Consider the following 11104-nt stretch of genomic DNA (forward strand, 5'->3'; position numbering starts at 1 on the left):
CTACATGTAAGTCAAATATTTGCATCATTATGTTGTTACATTTTGTATTTTGCATCTCAACGCTACTCTAAATTGCTAACATGGTACAGCGTTTCTGTGCATAACACTAAGTTTAATAAACGTTTACTTTACATCTATTATTTAATCTTATGTATAGAGACTTTTTTAGTTTCGGCAGAAAACCAGAATGGGAGATGAAACAATGAATAATTTTTGTTTGTTTGTTTGGCTCATTGACCCGACGTCTTCGTTCCGTCATATCCGCCACATGAAATTAAAAAAAAAATGTGTCAGTCACTGCACTAGTGACTTAGCTATAGTCAGGCCGCGACAATTGGTCCGGGCGTGTTAGTTTATATTATAAGAAAGCTTATAAGAGAGAAGATGTACCGAAGGACTGGCAATTGCATCTGGCTACCTAACTCCACGCTGCTGGCGCTGATCACGGACAACATTGGTGACAAGACTCGAAGATACACAGGCCAGTGAGTAATATCGGTCTATATTTTAAAGCATTCCTCTTTATCCCCAATGATGACAACTTCCACAAATCGTTACTAAGTATAGTTCTGCAAGACTTCTAAAGCATCTTGAATCACAGTATCAAGACTCCCGGTTAGAAATGTCGTGACAAGTATGGCTGATTTTCATATAACTTAATCCAAGCCATTGGAAGATTGAGGGGAGGGGGGAGTAGTTTTAATTCGCGGACGGACCAAATGTTTCTGAAGGGCCATGAGAATTGGTCCGCCTGTCCTCCAGAAAAAATCAGTTCCCCAACCACTTCTAAAACACATCAGTCAAACTCAATGACTCACGTAGCTCTAGGTGACAAGTGAATAAGATTGGTTGCGAATATTAGATCACTTCATTTTGAAGATTGTTGGCGGGGGGGGGGGGCAATTTCACGGCGGGCCAAATACAAACAATCTTTATTGACACGACAAAAGTACAGCGACTTTCGTAAGGTCTACATGTATAACAACTACTTACAGTACAACTAAAAACACATATATGGATATCTATAGGTATGATTAAATCAACATATAGGGTCTAGCATGTCATTAACACTATTAGTTCTACGGTATAAACATTCGTGGATATATTTGCCTACTTGTACACAGTGAGGATTATCGTCTCCCAGAATGTAGTTGAATTTATCTATCGAACAGAGAGTAGCAAATTCTTTAGAACAAGCGGAAAGTAGTGTGAACAGCTCTGTGCGTTTATCATTATATCGAGAACAATCCATAACAAAGTGACGTTCGTCTTCGACCTCATTTGGGCAAAATGGACAAAGCCTCTGGTCACGGGGAATTTTGGTATATCTTCCGGCTTCCAAGGAGGTTATATTCTGAATATAACCTCCTTGCGGCTTCTATATTTAGTTTGTGACTACTGATTCTCATCTTTGTAATTGCTCTACGAAGTTCGAAACTGTGTACAAATATCCTAGGGCCGTGAAAATCGGCCTGCCCTGCTAAATATCGAAGTACGGTTCCTTCCCCTGCAATAAATTTCTGAAATATGTGAAGACTCACAAAGTTTTCAGATTGCTACCGACCGAAGTGGTTAATTTCAAGACTTGAACATCTAAGATGGTGGACCGATCAAAACACACAGACGTCGCGTAGTATTGAGAAACACAAATTTTGCCATTAAATGCTCTCCCGAGCTTCACTATACTTGGATGCCACTTGCAGTCGAGGAGGGCGGCGCCTGTTGTGGACTTATAATATATATTTGTGGACTTATAAGATATATTTGGGTTTTTATTGTGATCTTTTGATTAGATCATTCTGGCAAGTGGTACCGTCACCAGGATTTTCGTCATTTAATGGTGACGGCACCCCTGGTCGCCTGGTGCAACGCAAATGTGTTTGTTTATTTGTTTGTTTATTCTTTAACCAGGGTGAAACATATCGTCTGACGGCGTTTTTCAAAGACACCTGGGTGGAGAACCCCGAACATAAATCATAAGTTCAACATAGTGTCCGAGGTCAGGTGTCAGGTGGGTGGCTTTCTCGTTAGATATCGTTAATCTTCTTGTCATTAATTTCAATAATAGCATTTTTAAGTTCGCCCCGATATTCTTGTCAGGTTAACAGGAAGACGGACCAATTCTCGCGACCCTTTACCAAAATATTTGGTCAACACGTGCAACTGGTCCCCCTCACAATATTCCAAACTGAGGAATCTAAGTCTTGACATTGCGATTGAAGATGTTTCAGAAGCTGTTGGAGATACGATAAGGACTGCAATATTAGCATGTTTCAGCTTGCATACAGCAAGACACTGTTATCTAAATCTAGGTCGTCAATTGATATGTGTATGTATGTATGTATGTATGTATGTATGTATGTATGTATGTGTGTGCGTGCATGTGAGCGGGGGGAGCACAGTCTGCCTCAGTCTTGTCTTAGGTCTCATCACACAGTATTAATGCGCGACCCCCGTCCCCAGAAGTAGTTCGGGTATAAAGTAGTGCGTCACAGTACTTGCTAAGTCCGTAGTTAATCTTCTGTGTACAGCAACGAGGTGGAAACTGTGCTAATTGTTAGAAGAATATCAGTTTTCAGACTGTATAAGGTACATTACGGTGCTTCTTCGCCGGGGCGAATTTGCGCCTTGATACTGTTACCGGGCACTGCCTGTGCGTCGCCTGCAGTTCCATGACCTCCGCTGGGGGTCAAATCAAAGTGTCGTTCATGGAAGAACGACACTACACGATCGTATGGGGTCGCTTTGGGGTTACCGAAAGGTTCGCTTAGCGGTTAACGTAGGTGAACCTTCATTGGATTTCAAGCCCTATAGAAAAGTAAGGAAGTAATTTTTAGTACACCAATCACTTTCCGTCTACTCCTTACGTATTTTACTATGGAATTCAAGTATTAAAACTAACGCACACTTTCTCTAAGATTTTGGAAGTTCGATTGTATGGGGTCGCTTTGGGGTTACCGAAAGGTTCGCTTAGCGGTTACCGTAGGTGAACCTTCATTGGATTTCAAGCCTATAGAAAAGTACGAAGTACTTTTAGTTCACCAATCACTTTCCGTCTACTCCTTACGTATTTTACTATGGAATTCAAGTGTTAAAACTAACGCACATTTTGTCTAAGATTTTGGAAGTTCGATTGTATGGGGTCGCTTTGGGGTTACCGAAAGGTTCGCTTAGCGGTTACCGTAGGTGAACCTTCATTGGATTTCAAGCCCTATAGAAAAGTAAGGAAGTAATTTTTAGTACACCAATCACTTTCCGTCTACTCCTTACGTATTTTACTATGGAATTCAAGTGTTAAAACTAACGCACATTTTGTCTAAGATTTTGGAAGTTCGATTGTATGGGGTCGCTTTGGGGTTACCGAAAGGTTCGCTTAGCGGTTACCGTAGGTGAACCTTCATTGGATTTCAAGCCCTATAGAAAAGTAAGGAAGTAATTTTTAGTACACCAATCACTTTCCGTCTACTCCTTACGTATTTTACTATGGAATTCAAGTGTTAAAACTAACGCACATTTTGTCTAAGATTTTGGAAGTTCGATTGTATGGGGTCGCTTTGGGGTTACCGAAAGGTTCGCTTAGCGGTTACCGTAGGTGAACCTTCATTGGATTTCAAGCCCTATAGAAAAGTAAGGAAGTAATTTTTAGTACACCAATCACTTTCCGTCTACTCCTTACGTATTTTACTATGGAATTCAAGTGTTAAAACTAACGCACATTTTGTCTAAGATTTTGGAAGTTCGATTGTATGGGGTCGCTTTGGGGTTACCGAAAGGTTCGCTTAGCGGTTACCGTAGGTGAACCTTCATTGGATTTCAAGCCCTATAGAAAAGTAAGGAAGTAATTTTTAGTACACCAATCACTTTCCGTCTACTCCTTACGTATTTTACTATGGAATTCAAGTATTAAAACTAACGCACACTTTCTCTAAGATTTTGGAAGTTCGATTGTATGGGGTCGCTTTGGGGTTACCGAAAGGTTCGCTTAGCGGTTACCGTAGGTGAACCTTCATTGGATTTCAAGCCCTATAGAAAAGTAAGGAAGTAATTTTTAGTACACCAATCACTTTCCGTCTACTCCTTACGTATTTTACTATGGAATTCAAGTGTTAAAACTAACGCACATTTTGTCTAAGATTTTGGAAGTTCGATTGTATGGGGTCGCTTTGGGGTTACCGAAAGGTTCGCTTAGCGGTTAACGTAGGTGAACCTTCATTGGATTTCAAGCCCTATAGAAAAGTAAGGAAGTAATTTTTAGTACACCAATCAGTTTCCGTCTACTCCTTACGTATTTTAGTATGGAATTCAAGTGTTAAAACTAACGCACATTTTGTCTAAGATTTTGGAAGTTCGATTGTATGGGGTCGCTTTGGGGTTACCGAAAGGTTCGCTTAGCGGTTACCGTAGGTGAACCTTCATGGGATTTCCAGCCCTATAGAAAAGTAAGGAAGTAATTTTTAGTACACCAATCACTTTCCGTCTACTCCTTAGGTATTTTGCTATGGAATTCAAGTGTTAAAACTAACGCACATTTTGTCTAAGATTTTGGAAGTTCGATTGTATGGGGTCGCTTTGGGGTTACCGAAAGGTTCGCATAGCGGTTACCGTAGGTGAACCTTCATTGGATTTCAAGCCCTATAGAAAAGTAAGGAAGTAATTTTTAGTACACCAATCACTTTCCGTCCACTCCTTACGTATTTTACTATGGAATTCAAGTGTTAAAACTAACGCACATTTTGTCTAAGATTTTGGAAGTTCGATTGAATGGGGTCGCTTTTGGGGTTACCGAAAGGTTCGCTTAGCGGTTAACGTAGGTGAACCTTCATTGGATTTCAAGCCCTATAGAAAAGTAAGGAAGTAATTTTTAGTACACCAATCACTTTCCGTCCACTCCTTACGCATTTTACTATGGAATTCAAGTGTTAAAACTAACGCACATTTTGTCTAAGATTTTGGAAGTTCGATTGTATGGGGTCGCTTTGGGGTTACCGAAAGGTTCACTTAGCGGTTAACGTAGGTGAACCTTCATTGGATTTCAAGCCCTATAGAAAAGTAAGGAAGTAATTTTTAGTACACCAATCACTTTCCGTCCACTCCTTGCGTATTTTACTATGGAATTCAAGTGTTAAAACTAACGCACATTTTGTCTAAGATTTTGGAAGTTCGATTGAATGGGGTCGCTTTTGGGGTTACCGAAAGGTTCGCTTAGCGGTTAACGTAGGTGAACCTTCATTGGATTTCAAGCCCTATAGAAAAGTAAGGAAGTAATTTTTAGTACACCAATCACTTTCCGTCCACTCCTTACGTATTTTACTATGGAATTCAAGTGTTAAAACTAACGCACATTTTGTCTAAGATTTTGGAAGTTCGATTGTATGGGGTCGCTTTGGGGTTACCGAAAGGTTCGCTTAGCGGTTAACGTAGGTGAACCTTCATTGGATTTCAAGCCCTATAGAAAAGTAAGGAAGTCAATTTTTAGTACACCAATCACTTTTCCGTCCACTCCTTACGCATTTTACTATGGAATTCAAGTGTTAAAACTAACGCACATTTTGTCTAAGATTTTGGAAACTGGCTTCAGGAGGGCGATCTTTGGGGTTACCGAAAGGTTCACTTAGCGGTTAACGTAGGTGAACCTTCATTGGATTTCAAGCCCTATAGAAAAGTAAGGAAGTAATTTTTAGTACACCAATCACTTTCCGTCCACTCCTTACGTATTTTACTATGGAATTCAAGTGTAAAACTATCTAACGCTACATTTTGTCTAAGATTTTGGAAGTTCGATTGTATGGGGTCGCTTTGGGGGTTACCGAAAGGTTCGCTTAGCGGTTAACGTAGGTGAACCTTCATTGGATTTCAAGCCCCTATAGAAAAGTAAGGAAGTAATTTTTAGTACACCAATCACTTTCCGTCCACTCCTTGCGTATTTTACTATGGAATTCAAGTGTTAAAACTAACGCACATTTTGTCTAAGATTTTGGAAGTTCGATTGAATGGGGTCGCTTTTGGGGTTACCGAAAGGTTCGCTTAGCGGTTAACGTAGGTGAACCTTCATTGGATTTCAAGCCCTATAGAAAAGTAAGGAAGTAATTTTTAGTACACCAATCACTGTTCCGTCCACTCCTTACGTATTTTACTATGGAATTCAAGTGTTAAAACTAACGCACATTTTGTCTAAAATTTTGGAAGTTCGATTGTATGGGGTCGCTTTGGGGTTACCGAAAGGTTCGCTTAACGGTTAACGTAGGTGAACCTTCATTGGATTTCAAGCCCTATAGAAAAGTAAGGAAGTAATTTTTAGTACACCAATCACTTTCCGTCCACTCCTTACGTATTTTACTATGGAATTCAAGTGTTAAAACTAACGCACATTTTGTCTAAGATTTTGGAAGTTCGATTGAATGGGGTCGCTTTTGGGGTTACCGAAAGGTTCGCTTAGCGGTTAACGTAGGTGAACCTTCATTGGATTTCAAGCCCTATAGAAAAGTAAGGAAGTAATTTTTAGTACACCAATCACTTTCCGTCCACTCCTTACGCATTTTACTATGGAATTCAAGTGTTAAAACTAACGCACATTTTGTCTAAGATTTTGGAAGTTCGATTGTATGGGGTCGCTTTGGGGTTACCGAAAGGTTCACTTAGCGGTTAACGTAGGTGAACCTTCATTGGATTTCAAGCCCTATAGAAAAGTAAGGAAGTAATTTTTAGTACACCAATCACTTTCCGTCCACTCCTTACGTATTTTACTATGGAATTCAAGTGTTAAAACTAACGCACATTTTGTCTAAGATTTTGGAAGTTCGATTGAATGGGGTCGCTTTTGGGGTTACCGAAAGGTTCGCTTAGCGGTTAACGTAGGTGAACCTTCATTGGATTTCAAGCCCTATAGAAAAGTAAGGAAGTAATTTTTAGTACACCAATCACTTTCCGTCCACTCCTTACGTATTTTACTATGGAATTCAAGTGTTAAAACTAACGCACATTTTGTCTAAGATTTTGGAAGTTCGATTGTATGGGGTCGCTTTGGGGTTACCGAAAGGTTCACTTAGCGGTTAACGTAGGTGAACCTTCATTGGATTTCAAGCCCTATAGAAAAGTAAGGAAGTAATTTTTAGTACACCAATCACTTTCCGTCCACTCCTTACGTATTTTACTATGGAATTCAAGTGTTAAAACTAACGCACATTTTGTCTAAGATTTTGGAAGTTCGATTGAATGGGGTCGCTTTTGGGGTTACCGAAAGGTTCGCTTAGCGGTTAACGTAGGTGAACCTTCATTGGATTTCAAGCCCTATAGAAAAGTAAGGAAGTAATTTTTAGTACACCAATCACTTTCCGTCCACTCCTTACGCATTTTACTATGGAATTCAAGTGTTAAAACTAACGCACATTTTGATGTAAGCATTTTGGAAGTTCGATTGAATGGGGTCGCTTTTGGGGTTACCGAAAGGTTCGCTTAGCGGTTAACGTAGGTGAACCTTCATTGGATTTCAAGCCCTATAGAAAAGTAAGGAAGTAATTTTTAGTACACCAATCACTTTCCGTCCACTCCTTACGTATTTTACTATGGAATTCAAGTGTTAAAACTAACGCACATTTTGTCTAAGATTTTGGAAGTTCGATTGTATGGGGTCGCTTTGGGGTTACCGAAAGGTTCGCTTAGCGGTTAACGTAGGTGAACCTTCATTGGATTTCAAGCCCTATAGAAAAGTAAGGAAGTAATTTTTAGTACACCAATCACTTTCCGTCCACTCCTTACGTATTTTACTATGGAATTCAAGTGTTAAAACTAACGCACATTTTGTCTAAGATTTTGGAAGTTCGATTGAATGGGGTCGCTTTTGGGGTTACCGAAAGGTTCGCTTAGCGGTTAACGTAGGTGAACCTTCATTGGATTTCAAGCCCTATAGAAAAGTAAGGAAGTAATTTTTAGTACACCAATCACTTTCCGTCTACTCCTTACGTATTTTACTATGGAATTCAAGTGTTAAAACTAACGCACATTTTGTCTAAGATTTTGGAAGTTCGATTGTATGGGGTCGCTTTGGGGTTACCGAAAGGTTCGCTTAGCGGTTAACGTAGGTGAACCTTCATTGGATTTCAAGCCCTATAGAAAAGTAAGGAAGTAATTTTTAGTACACCAATCACTTTCCGTCCAGTCCTTACGCATTTTACTATGGAATTCAAGTGTTAAAACTAACGCACATTTTGTCTAAGATTTTGGAAGTTCGATTGTATGGGGTCGCTTTGGGGTTACCGAAAGGTTCGCTTAGCGGTTACCGTAGGTGAACCTTCATTGGATTTCAAGCCCTATAGAAAAGTAAGGAAGTAATTTTTAGTACACCAATCACTTTCCGTCTACTCCTTACGTATTTTACTATGGAATTCAAGTGTTAAAACTAACGCACATTTTGTCTAAGATTTTGGAAGTTCGATTGTATGGGGTCGCTTTGGGGTTACCGAAAGGTTCGCTTAGCGGTTAACGTAGGTGAACCTTCATTGGATTTCAAGCCCTATAGAAAAGTAAGGAAGTAATTTTTAGTACACCAATCACTTTCCGTCTACTCCTTACGTATTTTACTATGGAATTCAAGTGTTAAAACTAACGCACATTTTGTCTAAGATTTTGGAAGTTCGATTGTATGGGGTCGCTTTGGGGTTACCGAAAGGTTCGCTTAGCGGTTAACGTAGGTGAACCTTCATTGGATTTCAAGCCCTATAGAAAAGTAAGGAAGTAATTTTTAGTACACCAATCACTTTCCGTCTACTCCTTACGTATTTTACTATGGAATTCAAGTGTTAAAACTAACGCACATTTTGTCTAAGATTTTGGAAGTTCGATTGTATGGGGTCGCTTTGGGGTTACCGAAAGGTTCGCTTAGCGGTTACCGTAGGTGAACCTTCATTGGATTTCAAGCCCTATAGAAAAGTAAGGAAGTAATTTTTAGTACACCAATCACTTTCCGTCTACTCCTTACGTATTTTACTATGGAATTCAAGTATTAAAACTAACGCACACTTTCTCTAAGATTTTGGAAGTTCGATTGTATGGGGTCGCTTTGGGGTTACCGAAAGGTTCGCTTAGCGGTTAACGTAGGTGAACCTTCATTGGATTTCAAGCCCTATAGAAAAGTAAGGAAGTAATTTTTAGTACACCAATCACTTTCCGTCTACTCCTTACGTATTTTACTATGGAATTCAAGTGTTAAAACTAACGCACATTTTGTCTAAGATTTTGGAAGTTCGATTGAATGGGGTCGCTTTTGGGGTTACCGAAAGGTTCGCTTAGCGGTTAACGTAGGTGAACCTTCATTGGATTTCAAGCCCTATAGAAAAGTAAGGAAGTAATTTTTAGTACACCAATCACTGTCCGTCCACTCCTTACGCATTTTACTATGGAATTCAAGTGTTAAAACTAACGCACATTTAGTCTAAGATTTTGGAAGTTCGATTGTATGGGGTCGCTTTGGGGTTACCGAAAGGTTCACTTAGCGGTTAACGTAGGTGAACCTTCATTGGATTTCAAGCCCTATAGAAAAGTAAGGAAGTAATTTTTAGTACACCAATCACTTTCCGTCCACTCCTTGCGTATTTTACTATGGAATTCAAGTGTTAAAACTAACGCACATTTTGTCTAAGATTTTGGAAGTTCGATTGAATGGGGTCGCTTTTGGGGTTACCGAAAGGTTCGCTTAGCGGTTAACGTAGGTGAACCTTCATTGGATTTCAAGCCCTATAGAGAAAGTAAGGAAGTAATTTTTAGTACACCAATCATCTTTCCGTCCACTCCTTACGTATTTTACTATGGAATTCAAGTGTTAAAACTAACGCACATTTTGTCTAAGATTTTGGAAGTTCGATTGAATGGGGTCGCTTTTGGGGTTACCGAAAGGTTCGCTTAGCGGTTAACGTAGGTGAACCTTCATTGGATTTCAAGCCCTATAGAAAAGTAAGGAAGTAATTTTTAGTACACCAATCACTTTCCGTCCACTCCTTACGTATTTTACTATGGAATTCAAGTGTTAAAACTAACGCACATTTTGTCTAAGATTTTGGAAGTTCGATTGTATGGGGTCGCTTTGGGGTTACCGAAAGGTTCGCTTAGCGGTTAACGTAGGTGAACCTTCATTGGATTTCAAGCCCTATAGAAAAGTAAGGAAGTAATTTTTAGTACACCAATCACTTTCCGTCCACTCCTTACGTATTTTACTATGGAATTCAAGTGTTAAAACTAACGCACATTTTGTCTAAGATTTTGGAAGTTCGATTGAATGGGGTCGCTTTTGGGGTTACCGAAAGGTTCGCTTAGCGGTTAACGTAGGTGAACCTTCATTGGATTTCAAGCCCTATAGAAAAGTAAGGAAGTAATTTTTAGTACACCAATCACTTTCCGTCCACTCCTTACGCATTTTACTATGGAATTCAAGTGTTAAAACTAACGCACATTTTGTCTAAGATTTTGGAAGTTCGATTGTATGGGGTCGCTTTGGGGTTACCGAAAGGTTCACTTAGCGGTTAACGTAGGTGAACCTTCATTGGATTTCAAGCCCTATAGAAAAGTAAGGAAGTAATTTTTAGTACACCAATCACTTTCCGTCCACTCCTTGCGTATTTTACTATGGAATTCAAGTGTTAAAACTAACGCACATTTTGTCTAAGATTTTGGAAGTTCGATTGAATGGGGTCGCTTTTGGGGTTACCGAAAGGTTCGCTTAGCGGTTAACGTAGGTGAACCTTCATTGGATTTCAAGCCCTATAGAAAAGTAAGGAAGTAAATTTTATAGTACACCAATCACTTTCCGTCCACTCCTTACGCATTTTACTATGGAATTCAAGTGTTAAAACTAACGCACATTTTGTCTAAGATTTTGGAAGTTCGATTGTATGGGTTCGCTTTGGGGTTACCGAAAGGTTCGCTTAGCGGTTAACGTAGGTGAACCTTCATTGGATTTCAAGCCCTTCATTAAGAAAAGTAAGGAAGTAATTTTTAGTACACCATCACTCCGTCCACTCCTTACGTATTTTACTATGGATTCAAGTGTTAACTACGCACATTTGTCTAAGATTTTGATCGTGAATGGTCTTTTGGTACCGAAGTTCGCTTAGCG

The 11104-nt window shown here is 39.5% G+C and overlaps 1 protein-coding gene across 3 annotated transcripts in view; it reads left to right on the forward strand.

The window, feature by feature from the left end:
* Window positions 1–46: 46 nt before the first annotated feature.
* LOC118411266 (plasminogen-like) overlaps window positions 47–11104 on the forward strand; it is a 20688-nt gene continuing 9630 nt past the window's right edge. For 2 of the 3 annotated variants that reach the window (XM_035813435.1, XM_035813437.1), the window contains exon 1: window positions 47–485. The gene's annotated coding sequence lies outside the window, so the exon portion shown is untranslated. Of the gene's footprint in view, window positions 486–1920; window positions 2012–11104 lie in introns of those variants that run through there. The other variant, XM_035813436.1, reaches the window with a different exon arrangement.

This window comes from Branchiostoma floridae, chromosome 3 (genome assembly GCF_000003815.2).
Source record: "Branchiostoma floridae strain S238N-H82 chromosome 3, Bfl_VNyyK, whole genome shotgun sequence".
Lineage (NCBI taxonomy): Eukaryota > Metazoa > Chordata > Leptocardii > Amphioxiformes > Branchiostomatidae > Branchiostoma > Branchiostoma floridae.